Here is a 19,257-nt window from a genome sequence, read left to right on the forward strand (position 1 = left end):
TTGTTTGTTCGGCCGTAGAATGGCATTTGCGCGCGCGGCGATTAGCGATCATTGCCTAACACGCCGTGATTCGCAAAATCGCGAAATTAAAATTCTGACGCGCGCAATATGATGGATGATTGCGAAAATGCTCGCATGTTATCATTGTCGATTTATTATTATTATTTCGTGTGGCAAAAGAGAAATTCATCGCCTTCATCAATAATAATAAATAGTGTATACGCGCGAGAGGCAAAATATAAATTGATCAGCGTATTACTCGAGGCGAAATTAATTATTTTTTTGCATGATAATGGAGAATGACTGCGCGGAAAAGGCGGCTCTGTGCAGAATAAAGAAAGAAGGCTCGTCGCCGTGCCCATGCCGCCGAGACGTTTCCATTTGAATACGCATCAAACGTGTGTAAATTAAAAATGTAATCTCTGCGCGAATATAATTTTTTGCCCGCTATCGGCACTGATGGTTTCTGCGAAGCGATGAAAGAAGCCCAGAGTGTGCCGCCGGACACATATCAGATGATTTTCCTCACAATGTCCACCAACAGCCTTTTCGGCGGCATTCGCAAAACGGCCAATTTTAATTTCCCCCGCCAATTGCAATCTACCCAATCATTAAACTTCAACTCGAAGAGTGCGATTCATTACAGAATTGGTATACGAACGATTCAGAGAATTAACTGAACAGGTTCAATAATTGTTTCGGCAAAAAAAAAATTTTACAATTGTTTTATTAAAGAATATTTGTTTTATTACTCAATTTGAGAGTTAATTTAGCAAATTATATGTTGCCTAATAATTTATTACTGTTAAACACTTTGAAAATTTTTACAGATCTCCTGTATAATACACAAAATTTATTTAGGCATAATACGTAAAAAAAATTAATATAAATTAATTTAAAAGAAATTTTAATAAAATTTGATTTAAATGAAAATTTCATTATTTTAATAGCTACATCTTTGCTGAATTTAAAATTCTAGGAGAAAATATTGATTCAGTTGATTTATTAGAATTTGCATTAAGTCTACAAAGGAGATAAAAATGCATATAATTAATTTGAGGGAAACAAAATTCTCTTTAAAATTTTTTTTTCTAAATAAACGTGTCTTTTTCTCTTGTAAAAGGTAGCCAGCTCGTTGAAAGTTCTCTTTCCAGAAATCGTGACGAAAAGACCTTAATTAAGGGGATGTACATATCGAATCGTAAGGATTTTATAATTGTTTGCTCTTCTCGGAACAAGTAACAATCCGCAAAACACGGCGCCCGTCGGGAATAATTCACCGGTGGCGGCAGAAGAGGCAAAATGTTACACATTTCCCACAGAAAATGCTGCAATTGTCGCCGGGAGAAACATGCAGAAAAGGAGGTGGCGAGCATTGTTGTTCGCGAGCCGAGCGCCATTTATCTATCAGTATTGGCATGTCCCTTACCCGCTCCCATTGTCTTAAGTTTAATTGGATTTGCGCCTCTGTGAAGGAAGAGCCGACCGTGCCAGTTGTCCTCGAGAGGTGGTTTGCGCTGCAAGAAGTGGTGTTCACGTGAGGTGTCTCAGGGCATGTCGCTGGCCACCAGCAGTAATAATAAGCGTGTTATCCTCCCAAGTCTTGCAACAATCACTTTATTGCTACTTTTAGATTCGTTTTAAATCAAAGAAGATTATATTGATAAATCCATTGGAATCGACAAACATTGTTTGAAATTTCTTCAGTTAAAAAATTAAAAAATCATATCGCGCTCCCAATTTAAATACAAAAATTAGAATTTCCTTGCGTCAAAAATAAAAAATAATATTTCCTTTGCTGGATTTTTTCTTATTTTGAGAGGAGATATGGAATGGAAAAAAATCAGTATACTCCTGGCATTTTTATTAATTTATCGTTTGAGGCCAGAAAAATGTTCAGAGATAATAAGATAATTTTCAATATTTTCTATTTTGATGGCAATTAAAATTAAATAATTTTATTTAATTTTTACGATTAAAGAGAAAATTATCATATCAGCATGATTTCAATATTTAATATAGAAAAATCATACAATTCAATAGGGATGAGAAAGATAGAGAAAATTTATATTTTTGATATAATTTAATCATCTACATTCAAAATCTTCTAATGACATTCACCGCATTAATTGTGTTACGACTGTGAAACTCACATTAGTTGCATTAAAAAAAAATTGAACTAAACTAGAATCCATTACGTTTTTTGTATTTTTTTGTAACTTTCATATCTATATTTACTTATCTATATTTTCTGCAAAATTTAATAAACAATTATTCAGATGCATAAAGCCCAGAATCCCATTGAGTGGGTTTAATCATTTCAAATTTAGCTGGAAATGAGAGAAGCGTGTGTGTGTGTGTCGCTGTTAATTTACGGCGTTTGTGCGCAACGAGCGCGCGCCGAGTGGCAAAAAATAAATTATCCGCAATTTCATTTCCATTGATGCGGCGCAGGGCATCATTCAATTTATCCGCCGCGGCGATGACACCGCCACAGTGGGAAAAATCTCATTACGCGTCTATTAATTACGCTCACTCCAACGTGTACACAATGAAATAATTGCATTTTCAAATAATAAATTCACGATTCCGAGAAGCTCAGTGTGTGCAGTATTAAATCGCGCTGCTAGTGTGTGTTATGTTGCTGAGAGCACATGCAGCACGGACGGCTTCTCGCATTTCTCAGGAATCGTAATGACATTGAATAATTTTAATTGTTGCGAGTTAGTGCTGTTTGCTCATTAAGCCCGCGTGCACTGCGCTGCGGTAATGGATATGTACCGAGAGAGGATATGTTAGCAACACCGTCGCTCCGTGTGTTCTGGACACCCAAAGAAGAGGGATGGAGAAAGGAAAATAGCATATTCCGTGCTTATTACAAGCGTTTAGTTACTTTCCGTAAACTTGCACGGAAAATATACAAAGAGAAGACAAATTCGCAGTTTAAACTAACTATTTGTTTTCCACCCTTGTAAAAATAAACTTGCATCACGGATTTGAATTCGCGTTGAACAGTAATTGCTTGCCAGAGTAAATATTGTATGCGAGTAAATTTCTAGAACTTTCCCCAAAATTTTATTCAGATGATGAAGTATAATGTGCACTTTTACTTCTCACTTTTTGTTTAGTTCTTTAAGCAAATGTTGTATCTTTGTAAGATATCTTGGAAAAATTGCCTTATCTTAGACTCACTAATAAATCAAATTAATTTTTAAAGCTCAATTAGAATATGTTCCGAAAATTTCAAACTTCTTGTACCTTTTTAATTACATATAATATTTTATTATAGGTCAGTATGATTTAGGGCAGACAATAAGTAGAAAAATATTTGTTTGATGGTGTTGTCAAAGTAATGACTTCATAATTGCTTCATTCAATTTTGGGAACGGTTCAAATTATTGAGGTTTGACTACACGGAAAAAATTCAAATCGCTTTGAAAATGGATGCAAAATTTCATTGGGAAATTATTTGAAAAAGCAAAAGAATGTCTTTTTAGATTAATAATATCTTCTTCTGAATATCAATTTTATTTTAATATAATGATAAAAATATATGAAATCAGGGAAAAATGTAAATAAAATTATATATTTAAATTAAAATTGTTTTGTAAATACAATTTAAATTAATAAATAAAGAATACTATTTCTTATTACAATTATTAACATTTTTCATAAAATTTGCTTTCAGTGTTACCATTCAATTTTTTGACGTATTCAAATAAACTATTTTTTTTTACACTGTCAAATTTTATTTGTTTAATTTATCGAAATCTGACCCATCTAGAAAACGTTATTGCAGTAAATGCTAGAAAATTGATTTTTGCTGGTAATTTGTTTAGAGAAAAGTAAAGGGGAGCTGAAACATCACTTGTTTGACTTAATGTCCGATCGAGAGCGTCGCACTATCAGGACATGCATCGATTAATTAATCATGTGTTAAGTCTCAAACCGACAATTATCAAAGTTTCTCCAGCAAAACGCGGCGCTGCTCACATATCATTCGAAATGACAGCAGATTGACACATTATTAATTTCACTCCTCAATCAGCCATCCGTCCGTTGCATGTGCATGCAATTGTTCCGCGCGCACTTCTCGCAAATCGACACGCAGCTCGGCGATTTTAAACACACACACTCATTCATTATGGATTGCAAATATATATCCGGCAGAAAAAATAATGAGATCTGATGGCTCAGTGACATGCGTCTCGAAAAAATAGGTCACCTTACATATTTTTACCTCCATATCGAAACTACGGCGAAAGTCGTGCAATTTTTCTTTCCTTCTTCTTATATTGAGACAGGACATTAGCGAAAAAATGAGATTGCGTGTGTTGCTCCTTAGGGTATGCGGGCATCTGATAATTAAAACATTTGTCATGGGCATAAACGAGTTAACTGTAAAAATTGGCTGGACCAAATATATTCTTTCAAGCCTTTGTCGTTTGTGAATCAAACCAATTTACATTCATTGAGAAACAGTTACTTTGTTTCTACGCTTTTTAAACAATCGAATGATTTGCATGCCAGTACTACTTATAAAAATACGTGACACTTAATTAATCAAAATTTTCACCTTTTGTTACCTCTGATGTTAGATGTGAGCGAACAACACAACTTTAGATGAGAGCTCATCCTATTTAAATAATTCAATGCAAAAGAAACAAAATCAGGAAATTTGAAAAAGCACGTCAAAATTAACTTAATTTTTCCCAACTTTATAAAAATATTAGCATAAATTAAAGGAAAACTAATTGTAAATTGCAGCCAGTTGTAAATCAAGGATTTTATATCTATACTGCATAAAATTATATTTTGCTATATTTTTATAATTTTATCTTTCAGAAAATTTTGCATGATATTCCCACCAATAATGAGCCACTTGGAAAACAAATTAAATAAAAATACGCCACGATTTCGTCAATTTAGACGAAAATTACGATTATAAAATGAATGGTAACTAAAGTAAATTTTGAAGTTTAAAATTTTTGGAGAAATTTATCAGACTATTTTGCTTATTTCATCTAAAATAAATCATTTGTTATAAATTGTTAAAACATAAAAATTATTTTTCCAATCTGTACATTTAAATTTTAACATTTCATCGTTGCTTGGCTAAATTCTAATTATATCTATAAAATTTTCATATTACATAAAAGAGCTTAAATCTCATAGCAATAATAATATTCCAGTCAAAATGCAGAAGCAACAATAAACCGACACGTTTATTCGCCTCTTCTTGTTGCATCAACGCTGCTTTTATACTCTAGAAACATTTGCAGCCCTTTGTCTCAAGCACAGGACCAGTTTAATAAAATTAATTTATGCACTACATAAGCAGAAACGTCAAAAAGGCAAAAAGCCCTTTTACGAGACAATCGTAAAATTTCAACTTTCCTGCCATGCCCGAGAGTGGAACGGCCGTTGATAAATAAAAACAGAAAACACACACATGCATGTTTACATCCGTCCGGCGGAGATTTAATTTTTTTTCTTCTTTCGTTTGCGCTGCGAAGACTGTTTTAATAACCCATCCTTCCCCTTATTTGGTTTCCGTCGCGGTGCCAAAAATTCATGGCGTTACAAGACAGCCATTAGCCGCCGCCTCGGACCGCGCAGTAATTCAGAATAAATTAATAATTACTCACGGCATTTAACGCGCCGAATATCAAAGTTCATTAGCGGGCCAATAATTTCTGCTGCAAAAACGGCGGATCCAAGAAAGAGAGAGAAATGGGAGAGGCCGCGAGAGAGTGGGAAAAATCTGCGATAATATTTTGGCTTGACAGACATCATGAGGCTACTTTCGGCATAATGGCTATAATTATTATTAAAAGGACGCTGTTAATCTTCTGCAGCAGAAGCAGCAGTTCTGCGCCAGGCAAAAAAACAACGGACGACCGACGAGAGCACATCAGCGCAGCATCCCATCCTTGTAATAATTCCCTTGCTAGTTATACAAGCATCAGAGACGCTGGTCTGTGATAAGGAAATTTGCAACCCAACTCTACTGGAGGCCTGCACGACCTTTAGAAAATTTTTGATTTAATTTTTTTATAATAATTTAATAGTTTTAGTTTTAAAAAATTTAATAACAGCATTTCCAGCAATTTAATTTTTACTTAAATAAAACTAAATAAATTTATTAACATCAATTAAAAATGTTAAAAATATAATTTAAAATAGATTCCAACCCAATCCATAAAATGAGTAATTTCAAAATATTTTGCAATAAAAAAATTATATTTTGCCAAGACTTGATATTATAGAATATAAATATTTATAACTAAACCTCGCATCGTGTCCAAAAAGATGAAAAAAATGTGTAATATGTCATATTGTGTATTAAACATCTAATTAAAAAAATCATTATTCAATCAAATTTAAAACAGGACTAATATTATAATTACTACGATTTTTATGGCATACAATTAATTATATACACGGTGTCTGTCAGGTGTCTGTGAGATTCAATTTAAAAAACAGAAAAATCCTTCTTCTGCTCTTCTCTAATGATTATGGCCAGCATTTGCAGAAGACAAAGCATTTTCTTCTCTAACCTCTGCGCTCTCACACTTCTATACTCTCACAGCAGCTCTCTTAAAATTCATCATTTTTTATGCATTACGTCATTATATAAGTAATTTTTTACCCGGTACAGAGCAAAAGTTTGAGGCTTAATAAACAGCAGCAGCTTTTAATGCTCCTTCCTTTTTACATGTCCGCGGCGCGTACGGCCATTAACCATTAAAAAACTTCTTTAACGCTTTTGTTCTCTCGCAGTAAAAACAAGACCTTGCTTGCCAGCAAGACAAGGGTGAAAAATCATCTTCGGAAACGAGCGTTTAACGTTTTCTGTGACGCGGCCGCTTCACAAGCAGCAGCCGCGGCCAGAAATCATCGCATTTTTTGCGCGACGCACAAACATCCTCTTATGCAGATTAGACGGGCGGAGATTTCACGCGAGGGAATCAACGAAACGAATATGCACATTATCCAAATTTGAAATTATTCTCACAGAACTGACACTATATTTTTACTATATGGACACCGTTCATAAAAACACAAATTGAATACTGATTTGTCTTTCACACTCCAATATAATAATAATTTAATTTAGATTATATTCAATTAAGTTTTTTTTAAATATCCACATGTCGCACCAAAAGATTTATCAATTAGATAAATTAGCATTGACTTCGATGATTTACACTGAATTAAATATTATAAAATATTTCATAGATTCCCTTCTCTTCTTGTCCCTTTGCATTCCTTTGTAATTTGATTGTTGGCTAAATTTTAAAATGAAATATTGAACTAAATAATGTTCTTTTTTTTGTAATTTAAAATGATATTATTGTCAAAAAAAGTAAAATAATAATGATCTATAATAATCAATATTCAAATTATTTATATACATGTTACTTTTAAAAACTAAATAACTGCTAAATAATTATATAATTTTTTATTTAAATTGTTTTAAATTTTTCCTTTCTCCTGCTCTCAGTAAGTATAATACTTTGTAATATAATTATTAGTATAACGTAGAGCTGAGAGAATAGTTTAATAAAGACATCAAGCATGATAATTTTTTTTGTCCCACCGCCAGTCTAAACAGTCAATAAATTTCAGTGCGCTAGATCAGACTTCGACACGGAGGGTATACGCAAAACCACCCTTATTAACCCCGTATCATGCATGCAGGGAGCGCCCCAGTTTCTTTCTCAAGTGCCACACAGAAGTTTCGCTATAAATTTATTCACACGCGTTGTGTCTGGGGTCGCGTTTTCAAAAGCGAGGTTGCAAAAGCGGTATTGACCCGCGAGGTGCTAATAGAGCTTAATTCGGCGCCGCGGACCGTCTTTTGAGCCAGGGGAGAATTTTTCCTTTTTTTGTCGTTGAAAAAAATTCACCTCCCGGTTCGTTTTTGGGGGAAAATCTCTCGAGACGCACCCCTGTATAGACAAGGGAGATGCGTTTTTTTTTTTTTTTCACTTTTTGCGGATTTTTTGAAATCGTCGATTTGTCAGAAGGGTGCCGCTTACACTCGAAGATGGATGTACCCACTTAAGCATTGGGGAGTTTTTTCCATCGGAAAAGGAGTATAAATTTACAGAGAGTCTAAAAAACGATGACAATAAAGAAAGAAAGGAGATGAGCGCGCACGGGACTTTTTTATATTCCTTCTCGCGCTCGTCTTCGCCGCCGCCGCTGCCTTCTCTTTCTCTCCTCCTTTGTGCAAACACTTAACGGAAATTATTATGTCAAATTACACAGCCCTTTTGTGAAATATTTTGCTGTTAAATTGCCCGCGTTCAACGTCGGTTTCCCACCGGAGAATATAATGAAGTTAACGCGTGAAATTCAAAGCAAATAAAAATAACAAAATATATAGAAATGCTCCGTTAGTAATCGCAAAATTAAATTTAAGATACTATTAAATTACTATCATTAAGAAAGAGTCTTAAAAAAATTTTGTTTGACTTAAAATGCGAAAATCAGAATACTTTGCAGTTTTTAATTAACCTTTTCAATTTATTTATTTTTTTATGCAATTTATTATACCAGAATTTAAAAAAAAAATTGATATTGGAAAAATTGGTGCGCAATTTAAGGTTTTATTTTAAATTTTATCCATTCTAACATAATTCTTTAAAAAAAACATATAATTTATTTTTCAAATTTATGAATTAACTAATTGTAAGACTTAAAATAACGGTTGTCTTTGACAGTGAGAATTAGAAAATTAAATTACAATGACAGATTTCAAGTATTGCAATTTCCCTTGAGTCCAACTGCCACTTATAATCGGTACTTAGAGGTGCGCGTCCCTGAACGAAAGCGGCAAGTGATGCATTTAGCGTTTGTCAATAATTATATATTGCACGCGTTCAAAACGCGCAGCGCCATAAAAATGATAATTTCCCCTTTTACATTTACGGCATCGATTCCTTTGACCGAAATGTAATGTACCTGCTGCATATAACGAGAGGCACAGACACTCATCGAGCGTCTTATGGTGCATTTATTTATGTCGGTGCGTCGGTCATAAATAATAAAATATTACGCGGACGTGCGGCATTTGTGTTTTGCGTGCGCGCAAACAGCATTCGCGCGCATGTAGGTCATAAAGTGAAATAAAACTCCCTCAACTCTCCTTAGTTAGCTCTTCTCTCTCGCACTCTTCGGCGTAATTAAATTAGGCGTTATTAATAAATAGCCGCGGTAATGGGAATCGTTAAAACGTCCACCACGCGGCAGTAAACTTTTAATTGCAGAAGGGTTATTTAATATGCTGATTGTGTTTACTCATTCCTTACGATATTCCAATTTGATTTCAAAATGAAATTGTGCGTGAAAAAGTACATATAATATAATGAAATATAAAAACCGAGAGATAAAATAAGTTTCTAAGACACTAGCGCCAAATAAATGACGTATGCTTCAAATTATTTCTAATTTTGAGATTTGTTTTTTAAAACGGAACTACTTTTCCTCCATTAGAACACAAATTTTAAATCGAAAGTCTGAAATTTAAACTGTTTTTACCAGTTTCTGGTGTTTTAAAAGAACATAACAAACATTATAATTTTTTAATCATTTAAAAAAAAAATTTAAATTTTAAGCATAATTCAACTCTCAATACTCGGCACTCGCAGCAGATTTTATAGCTACGTGAAAAAAAATCCATTACTTATTGAATTTTTTATTTAGCCTCTAAACAAATTTAGTTGAAAATTGTTAAATAAAAATAAAATAAAATTTTATTTTAAATTCAGCAACTTCATTAAAAACATTTTCAGACGGAAATAATCAACTGATTAAGGAATAATTAATTTAAAATTCACATTTATAATTTTTTGACCGGTTCTATTCATCAATAACTTTTATGTATACCTCTTATAATTTCTAATATTTTGACACTATGCAGACTCTTTTTCTTTAAAATTTTTAATTTTAGCATTAATTAAACACTTATCATTCTTTTGGCCATCTGTTGGAGCCGCACACGTAAAAGACATCAAGGAGGAAAGATACGCACACACTATTTCACCATTTGGCTTTATGGAAATTTCAGCTCTGGATGTAAAACGTCGTTGGTTACTTTCAAGAAGGATTATCATTCCAATATGAATGCGTATGTATGTGTAAGTGCGCGCGGCGCAGAAGAGATTTTTCAACTATTTTGCATACGCGCGATTTACATGAAATATGATCCGAGCGGCCAAGGTCTCGCAGAATTGAGGAAACCTGCTGCCGCCCCGTCTCTCTGCTCTTTCTGCAACGAGACGCGCAAATTGCTTGATTGATCGGCCGGCTGAGCCGAATCGACTGAATCTGGTGTTCCAGCAAAAATATCCGTTTCACCATGTACAAGCTGTCGCAACGAATATTTTCCCTTGTGAATATTTATGTGACCCGGCGAAAAATTATCGTAATTGCGCGATGAATTCGCCAGTATTTTTAAAATAAATGCCTCGTCGGTCCCTTACGTGGAACCAAAGTGTTAATCAAATTATGCTTCAAACTGGTTTGCACCGAAAGTTTTTGTTAAAATTCTTGAAAATTTAATTAAATAATTACTAGTTTCACACCAAAGTATCAATCAATCAATTGATAAATTATTTATTAATATGTTTTTATTATTTTTGAAAGTAAAAAAATTTAAATATGAAATTGCCGTGCTGGTGAAAGAATTTCGGTGACTTGCAATTTTCGCGGCTGCCGGTTGGAGCGAAAAAAGTTAAATCATGCATTTTACATTTCGACCTATTTTGCAATTTTCGTTTCACCATCAATATAACACACAGGCGGCTGTTGATGTTATCGAAATATTACATCAGAACATTAGTGGAAACGTAAATTAAAAACCGCAGCACCTTTTGAGTGACTGACTGGGCGAGTTACGAGCCGTCGCCCGCACGCCCCGAAAAGTCAACGGACTGACTGCTTTCGCAGCGAAATGTGTATTAAACGACTTTTCAAATAATAAGAACGGAGCTTTTAAAACGTAAAAAAAAATCAGCTCGAGATAAAATCTGAAACGGAAATTGAAATCATTTTCTTTTGGAAATTTCGTCAACGCCGACATGGGCGTGGCTGTCGAACATATACGAGGAAAATAATAAAATGAATTTATTTTGAGTGAAAATTTGGGCGTCTATTGAACCGGCCGAACCGAATCTAGGGCATTTTTATAATACAAGCGAGGAGAATGAGTTGCGAATTATTTATGTTATATTTTCGCTGCATTCCGCTACACGACGACTGTGTGTTTTTTTTATACATTCAGGCAGTGGGATGGCGTGCCTTGAGCTTTTGAGCAGTGAATGACAAAATTCTACGACGTATATTTAGGTGTGATGAAAAAGAATGTCAAGCCGACTTCTTCAGACCTCCTGCAGCTCGCGGCATAGAGGATTATTATTTATTCCGAGGCGGTATTATTCAACAAGCAAAATTTATCTCTCTCCGTGGGCACGAATTCGCTGGAAGGGAAACAAAAGCACTCGATTTTGTCGCGGCTAATCGATTTCGCAACGCATTAAAAAGCAACAATATTTGCTAGAAAACTTTTAGTTTACAAAGCAGTGACATAATTCGTTTTATTATGGCTTTTATCGCGCATTTCGAAACAAGGACGGCGATGATAAAATTTTACAAACAAACCTGGAAAAAATAAAAATAAATTTATATCTATTTTTACTCCGAGCGTGTCTGCTGGTTCGGCGTGCAAAACACGACTTTTGACTCGATATGGTTTTCTGGGAGATTTCAATGGGAGATATTTTTGCACTTGGCCGTTTTTTGCGTCAGAGTGCCAAATGGAATGGAGTTCCGATAATCGCGTCGTAAACGCAGATAAAAGCCTGTTTAACCTAAATAAGCGCATTCCTATTCACTCTCTTGTTTACAGCCTCGTTTATATGGCAGACGAATTTTCGAGCATTAGCATAAAAGTTTCCTTTTGTAGAGAATTTGACCCTTTCAGGCGAGTTTTGCGCTTAAAAGGCGACTTATCTTGATTGAGCTCTCGGCCGAGCTCAATATATAGGCGTAGAGCTTCGCTCGGTATGCTTTTTAGCATTATTTGCATTAGTCATGACCCGACTGCGAGTGAGTGAGTGACTCTCTGAGTATATGAATTCATAAAAAGGGGCGTATTGACATAATATCATTGCCATGTGCTCGGCGAGAGCGGAAATTCAAATTGGTATAAAGAGAGCCCTGTTAGGCGACCAGGACGAGCTAAAGTAAGATTATGTTAAATAACTGATTTGAAAAATGGTCTAATGCATTCTGAAAAGGTATATGAAAATGTACATCACGAAATAAATATCAAAAAATAGTACCAAAACTCAAAATGCAATTTTAAACAGTATAAAACATTTTTTATAATGCGATTATATACATAAAAATTTGAATAAATTGACAACCTAGTGTCAACTTCTTCAAACAAAATCAAAGACCATTGCTAAAATATAATTAATAAAAATAATTTTTTTATTATATTCTAAAAAATGAACTAAAATTTCACTCTAAAATCATAGATATTTTGCATGAAAGAACAAAAAAAAAATTATAAAACATAATTTTTTATTTAAATTAATGTAATATAAGTTGTATAATATTTGAATTTTCCATTTTAAGTAGTTTACTTCCTTGAATATTTATTGTAAATTAAAAATTTGTTATTAATGAATTTTTCTTTAATTTATGAAAATTTATTTAAATCTACAAAAATAGCAAAAATTTTAATAAAAAAAAAAAAAAAATACAACCAACTTTGTTTCAAGCTTTCGTTTCCAAAATTTTACCACAAAATATGTTGCGAAATTTCATTAAAAGCTATTATGAACATAAAAAATCAAAATAGTTTAATCAACGTACTGAAGTCATCTGACATTGAACGTTATTTTAAAATTTAAATTTTTCCTGCTAGAACAGTCTAGCATTTTTTTCTTTTAAATTTTACAAGAAGATTTTCTTTCAATCTCTCAAAGTGTGGCAACTTAGACTAATTTCCTTTATAAACCGTGTTTTGCCTCTTTCGCAGCTTTTAAGCGCCTAATGGAGAAACTTGGAGATTGAGTCGTGCCGATAAACCAACATTTTGAACGGAAAAGTGTTATAATTATACAGCAGAAGTCAATCGTCATCCAGAAGACTGACACTCGTTGGTAAAAGCTGGCCGGACTCATCTTTATTCATAAATCATTTTTGACCCAGTCTGATCGACTCAACATAAATAATCCCAGTTAGTTAGTTAGTCGCTGAGCGAGGCAAGTTAAAAAAGGTTCAGGGCCCCTCTGGTTCGCAGGATCCGCTACTTTTGCAGCGCAGCGAGGAAAAAAAACATATATAAAGCTGCGCGCACACCCACCGAAAAACGTGAAATTTATTTACGCCCCGCGTTAAAAGTAATAAGCCGTCATTCTACGCGCGGCGAGCAATGATTTTTCATGCACTACGGTTCAGCCAACTACTGCTTCGGTAGACTAAAGAGCTCATAAAACTAACAGCAAAGTATATTTTATAAGGTCACAGGGTCAACAGCATATTTGAACGGCAGCTCTGCGATATATTTCCAAGCCGCGCGCACGCTGCTCATGATCGTAAAGTAATTAAATTTATTCACGTTTCGGACCAAATTAGGTGCAGAATTTCTCCACGCGTGAACATAGGTCGCCAAAAATTCCTCTCTCGTTACACGCCGAATTTACGCCTGAAATCTGTCGAAAAAATAAAAATCGGACGGCGCGGATTTTTGGCATTTTCTCGCCGCAGCTGCTGATTGCCTCTCCGCTTTAACGATTCTGGGAAGGATCCGCTCGAGATAAAATACGAGCCATTCAACAAGTTGGTGTAAAAAAGAGGAATTTTACTTACATTTCTCGCCGCGCTTGTCGCTGCCAAATGGTAATTGATGGCGCAGTCAGCAGCACTCCGGGGCCACCTAGAAGGGTTGATTGCTGGTTAGTTTTAATACTTTAACAAAAAAAAATTGCAATCCTTAAATTTTTTCTTATTTAAACATAAATTGCCTCTGGAAATAAATTCATAAACGTAAAGGAAATGAGTTTTTTTGCATTTAAAAAAGAAAAAAAATTAAATTCCGCAAATTTAACTATTTATTTTATTTTCTGCACAAAATCCGTTAAAGTTTTACGGATTTTACCTCAATTATTTGAGGTAATTAATTGATAATTTACTTTCATTACATCCAAATTAACTGCCATTTAATAGGCTCATTAAATTGCCGGCAATCTCAGGTTTTACGCGGTGCCCTCGTTCTATTCACGCTTTTCGCCGATCGTGTCACGACGCGGCGCGCTGTGTGGCATACCGGCTCAAAAGAGAGAAGATAAATTCTCGATAATCCATCACCGAAATCTCTCAAGAAAAGCATGGAAAAAACGTCAGCCAGCTGGACCCACACCCTGCTGATGCGTGAAAAGAAAGAGCGCCAAGGTATATATTTCTAAAAAAGAGTCGTCGTTTCTTTCTTCTTATATTTTTTTACAAGTAACGACGCTTTTGACGAGATGTGCGCACATGAAAAAGTAAAACGCACGCTTGTTTTCAATATAAGCTGGGGCATCAAGTGTTTTGAATGATGATTGAGAGGCGCCTGAAACAATAGGATAATAACAGCTCGGCTTATTATGAAAATACACACGCGGATTGTATCTGCGAAGAAGAAGACGACCGAAGGTATAAAGACGGATGACAGCAGGACGCACACACTCGTCGCTCGCTTCACACACCAGAGACAACGAGACATTCCTCATCCCATCACGCATAAATATCAAGTAAATCTGCTTTCCTCGGCTGATGTGTTTGCACTGATATAGGATTCATCTTTGGTTTGGAAATTTGTGGCAAAAATCCCATAATTTCAAACACCACCTCGGAAGTTTTAGCAAAATTCTTACTATACATATAATGTTGGTTTTGTTTAACAATTCCTTCTTCAAATCACTTCAAATAAATTGATTTCAAAATTTGACTGCTAACGATTTGAAGAAACAAATGTACAAATAAACAGCAACAATAATTAATAGTTTTTATTTATTAAATTTTTTGCATTTTAATTTTTATTAATTAATCAAATATTTCAATCTGAAAAATAGCTTGAGGGTTTTGAATTTATAATTATAATGAGTTAACACAATTATCTATGCTAATGTGATATAACTGCATTATTTTATTTTATTTTTAATGAGTATATCAAAATATAATCCAAATGTGGAGTAAATAATATAAATATAAATATATTGTATATTTCATTGTATCTGAATGGAGAATAAATAAATAAATAAATAGTAATTATTTTTTATAAATTAAACGAACTGCTAAAATTTGTGTAAAAATACAAAAAGATGAGAAAATAAAATAAACACCAAAACTTAATTTTTGTTCTTGAAATTCATTATTTAACCCCTCTCTGCATTGAAGATAAAAATTTGAATTAGCATTCGCAAGGCTAATTTTTACACGAAAAATAACACATAATGAGAACCTTGGTGCAAATTACACTAGTCGTAATGACGTTGTTACAATTACGCACACCGAGATCATAATTACAAATCCAAATTTGAATAATACCGCGAGCCCCTCGCGCCAAGAGAACAATGGATACATTTAATACACGAGATGCGCGTTGCAAAAATTACGATCGGAACATTATAAATAAAATTATATAATACGAATACGCGCGGCGACTGCTTTTAATTACTTGTATTATTCACGAGATGGAATTCAAGCCGCGAGAATGAGTGTTAATGAAGAGAACCTGCAAATGCACGCATAGTGTAATTTATTCGTTCAAATGATTTCTTTGAAAATGCGCAAACGTCGCGCACGACATCTCTCGCCGTTAATTAATGAGCCCATTGTTTGTCCAATCAGGTGAGCTGTTGGACGCCGCGCGGCGCGACTTTTTTGCAGCGTCGTTCGATATATTTTTTGTTTTGTTCGGCCGGTCTGCATTTCGCGCGTGCTGATTCCATTGTGCGTCGAATTTACGTCACGGTTCAATGAGTGAATAATCAAATCTGCGACCAAACTGGCATCCGCACTTCAGTTGAAAATAGAAAAATTAGAAAATCACAGATCTCAATTATCGAAAAAAAAATAATATGCTAAGTTATTTAAAATAATAGACACATTTTCATTCAAAGTTCAGTCAGTTTAATTTAATTTTTGTTGTATTAATAAAAAAAAATATTATATGTTCTTATTTTTATATGGACACTTAAAGCTCCGTCTGGCTTTTTTTCATTACAACGATGGATGAGATTAAATATTTCTGTTCTCTCTCTCCCTCTTTAATTAACCGCGGCTCGAAAAGCCAACAATATTTATGAAGGCCACCTGGTGAAATTTGTACAAAAACACAGCAGATCTCCAGCCGCTCGTAATCGTAGCTCAAAATCTCTTACTTAATGTAAACTTGATAAATGATTTTTACTCCTGCTTACTCACAAAGCTAAATTATCATCGTCTCTCCACTGCTTGCGTCAGAAGCAGCGGCTTTTCATTTCAGATCAAAACACGATTAAACCGAAATAATAATAACAACCAAGACACGAGGAAAAACTGCTGCTGTATTTTTATAATGACTTTTACACCACACTCGGATTTATAATAAAAAAGCTTGATTTGAATTAAGATTATTTTTTGGTGCTTTATCAATTTTAATAAGTTTCTCACAGAAATCGGCAAATTCGGAACGATTTCCACTTTTTATCTGATATTTTAATCATTTAATCAGAAAGGAGGAAATTCAGCTGCGAGTTTTTTCTGCCAGATGTGAGTGAAATATTAATAAACGATTCACGACCGAGCAATTTATATTTTTTATCTGCCGTATATATATGTTTGTTGGTGTAAAAAAGGAATCCACGCTTTGCTCTGGCAACTCTTATCATTAATGTGGAAATTAGTATTGGGAAAAAATCAGAGGCACCCCTCTTTTCCCAGCACTCGCATGCGTTGGCATCTCCCCGCATTGATTTATTATCTGCGCGTTCATTGAAAAGGGTGGGTTAAAATTTAACCCCTCTTGAAATTGCTAAAACCATCCTTTGTGCTCACGGAAAGGGGATATTTTTTGAGAAATTAATAAAAAAAGGAAGAATCTATATTATTTTTGCCAGGTGATTTTCTCGAAAGTTGCTGCGGTGATGAGATTTCGGCTGTTGATACCCTTGTTGCCGATCTCTGACCATCTATCAAACTGGCACTGCAGGAGGTCCTTTATCTGCTATTTATATTTTATTTTATTGCCGAGACGGAGGAAGAAATGTGAGCCGCCAATATTTTATTGCTGCCGATTGCCGCCGGAAAAGGCAGGAGAAGACTATTTTTTCATTTCAAATGCTTAAAAATGTGACACTATCTGGCGTCGTTTCTAATGTGATCAATAAAATCAGAGCGTTTTAAAACTAAAGTTGCTGAGTGGGTTAGTTGCGTGGTTTAGCGTTGAGTGACACTATTAATAACATGAAAAGCAATAATTTTCAACTTTGACGAGCAAAATAAAAAGCGCGAAACATAGGGAAATTTTGAAACAGAAATTGAGCAGTTCAGAGGAATATTAATTGTTTATATTAAAATGAATGTAATTAAGGAAGTAACATTAGTTAATTTATCATAGTCTAGATGAATAAAAATTAGAAAATTTCTAATCGTACTCAGGAATTAACATAAATTTTCTCTTCTAATAAAAATTATGTTTATGCAGATTGGAGAAAATAAATAATTTGTTAATTTTTTCTCAAAAGATACAATATCTTTTTTTGTTCATTGAAATAGATTTCATTAAACTATATACCATTCATTGAATATCAAAACTTTACATTCATAATTTTAAATTCACACTAAATACGATATGAAAAATGTGGATTTAAAAGATAATAAAATAAATATCTTTTTGAAAAACTGTCTCGTCCTAGAAACAAATTGTGACCATAGAGAAATTATTTTTGCTAACAAGGTCGGTGAGACGGTTGGTATCTTTTTTATCTCTGAATTTTAGCAAAATCTTTATCAATACTTTTGTTTATTTGTCCACATTTGTCCATTTCTTATATTAAATTGTTTACAATCAATTGAAAAAAAATTTGATTGAGAAAAAGGTATTGTTGGACTAAACAGCACCACCACAAGCAAGAATTTTGCTAAAAATTTTTACATCTAAAAGATCCGAATCAGTGAGCCTCGGTTATGAGTAAGTTTTTGTTCCCATAATTCTTATATTAATTTTCTATACCAATTTCATCTTTCGTTTTCCTCCCAAAGTATACATTTTTGTAATAATTAAGACAAACGAATTACCAATAAAAATAATAAGCTTATGTGGGGAAAAATGCTTGAAAAATCTCAATAATTATTTTAAATAGGCTGAAACAAAATAAACCTTAAAAGCGCGTGTGTGTTCCGTTGAAAAATGAAGTGCGGCGTGTTATTTACGATCGACAAAGTCAAACCAACGCTGATGGTTGACAAAGTCTGTGGTTTTGTTTATTGGGGTTGTTTTCCCCGGAAGGCACGTGTCGCGCGCCTCAGGGTTAAAAGTGTAGATGGAAATTTCTGTCGGTCCGGCACCTGTCCTCGCTCTTCTTTTTCTTTATTATCTCTCCGGGGTAAGTGCATTAGAGGGGTGCGCCACACTCATTATTAGCGGCACTTAACCTCCGCAACCCCCACTCGTGCTTTAATTTCACAGCTGAGAGACGAGGCACACTTATCACTTATTCTTTGATTAAAAAATAAATAATACCCTTTTGTAAATTGACGGTTATTTTCACCTCGTCAATTTGCATGTGAAATTATCGTAAATAATAATGGAATCAGGCTGATCTCTCTCTCGTACAGAATTATTTGCTTTTTCAACACAAAAAGCAAAGAAGTCTGGAGAAACGATGTCGTGATCTGTGTCGGGAAAAGCGGCTCTTCGTGAGATGCTCGGTCCGCACAACTAATAATGCACACGAACCGAGCGAATCTCATTTAAAAATCAATCAATTATTTATTTAACTGTTGTTCTCCGTCTGATAATTTGAGTGCACTCGTGATCTTGATCGCGCGAGAGACGCTTTTAAGGTCAATATCTATCTCGCCGGGAAAAAAACTTGGCGAATCACTCTAGAATGGCAAACACGTCATTTCGAGATAATTGAACCACATACATAACTCAACTTCAAGTATTTTTTTCTTTTTATACTTATTCAAACGGAAAAGTCATTCATC

At 34.2% G+C, this 19,257-nt stretch overlaps 1 protein-coding gene across 1 annotated transcript in view; it reads right to left on the bottom strand.

The window, feature by feature from the left end:
• LOC132199093 (zinc finger protein castor homolog 1-like) overlaps positions 1 to 19,257 on the bottom strand; it is a 238,490-nt gene that overhangs the window by 100,933 nt on the left and 118,300 nt on the right. Inside the window, exon 2 of the mRNA XM_059623558.1 lies at positions 13,891 to 13,957. The gene's annotated coding sequence lies outside the window, so the exon portion shown is untranslated. The remainder of the gene's footprint in view (positions 1 to 13,890; positions 13,958 to 19,257) is intronic.

This window comes from Neocloeon triangulifer, unplaced genomic scaffold, assembly GCF_031216515.1.
Source record: "Neocloeon triangulifer isolate White Clay Creek 2 clone unplaced genomic scaffold, ASM3121651v1 ptg000013l, whole genome shotgun sequence".
Lineage (NCBI taxonomy): Eukaryota > Metazoa > Arthropoda > Insecta > Ephemeroptera > Baetidae > Neocloeon > Neocloeon triangulifer.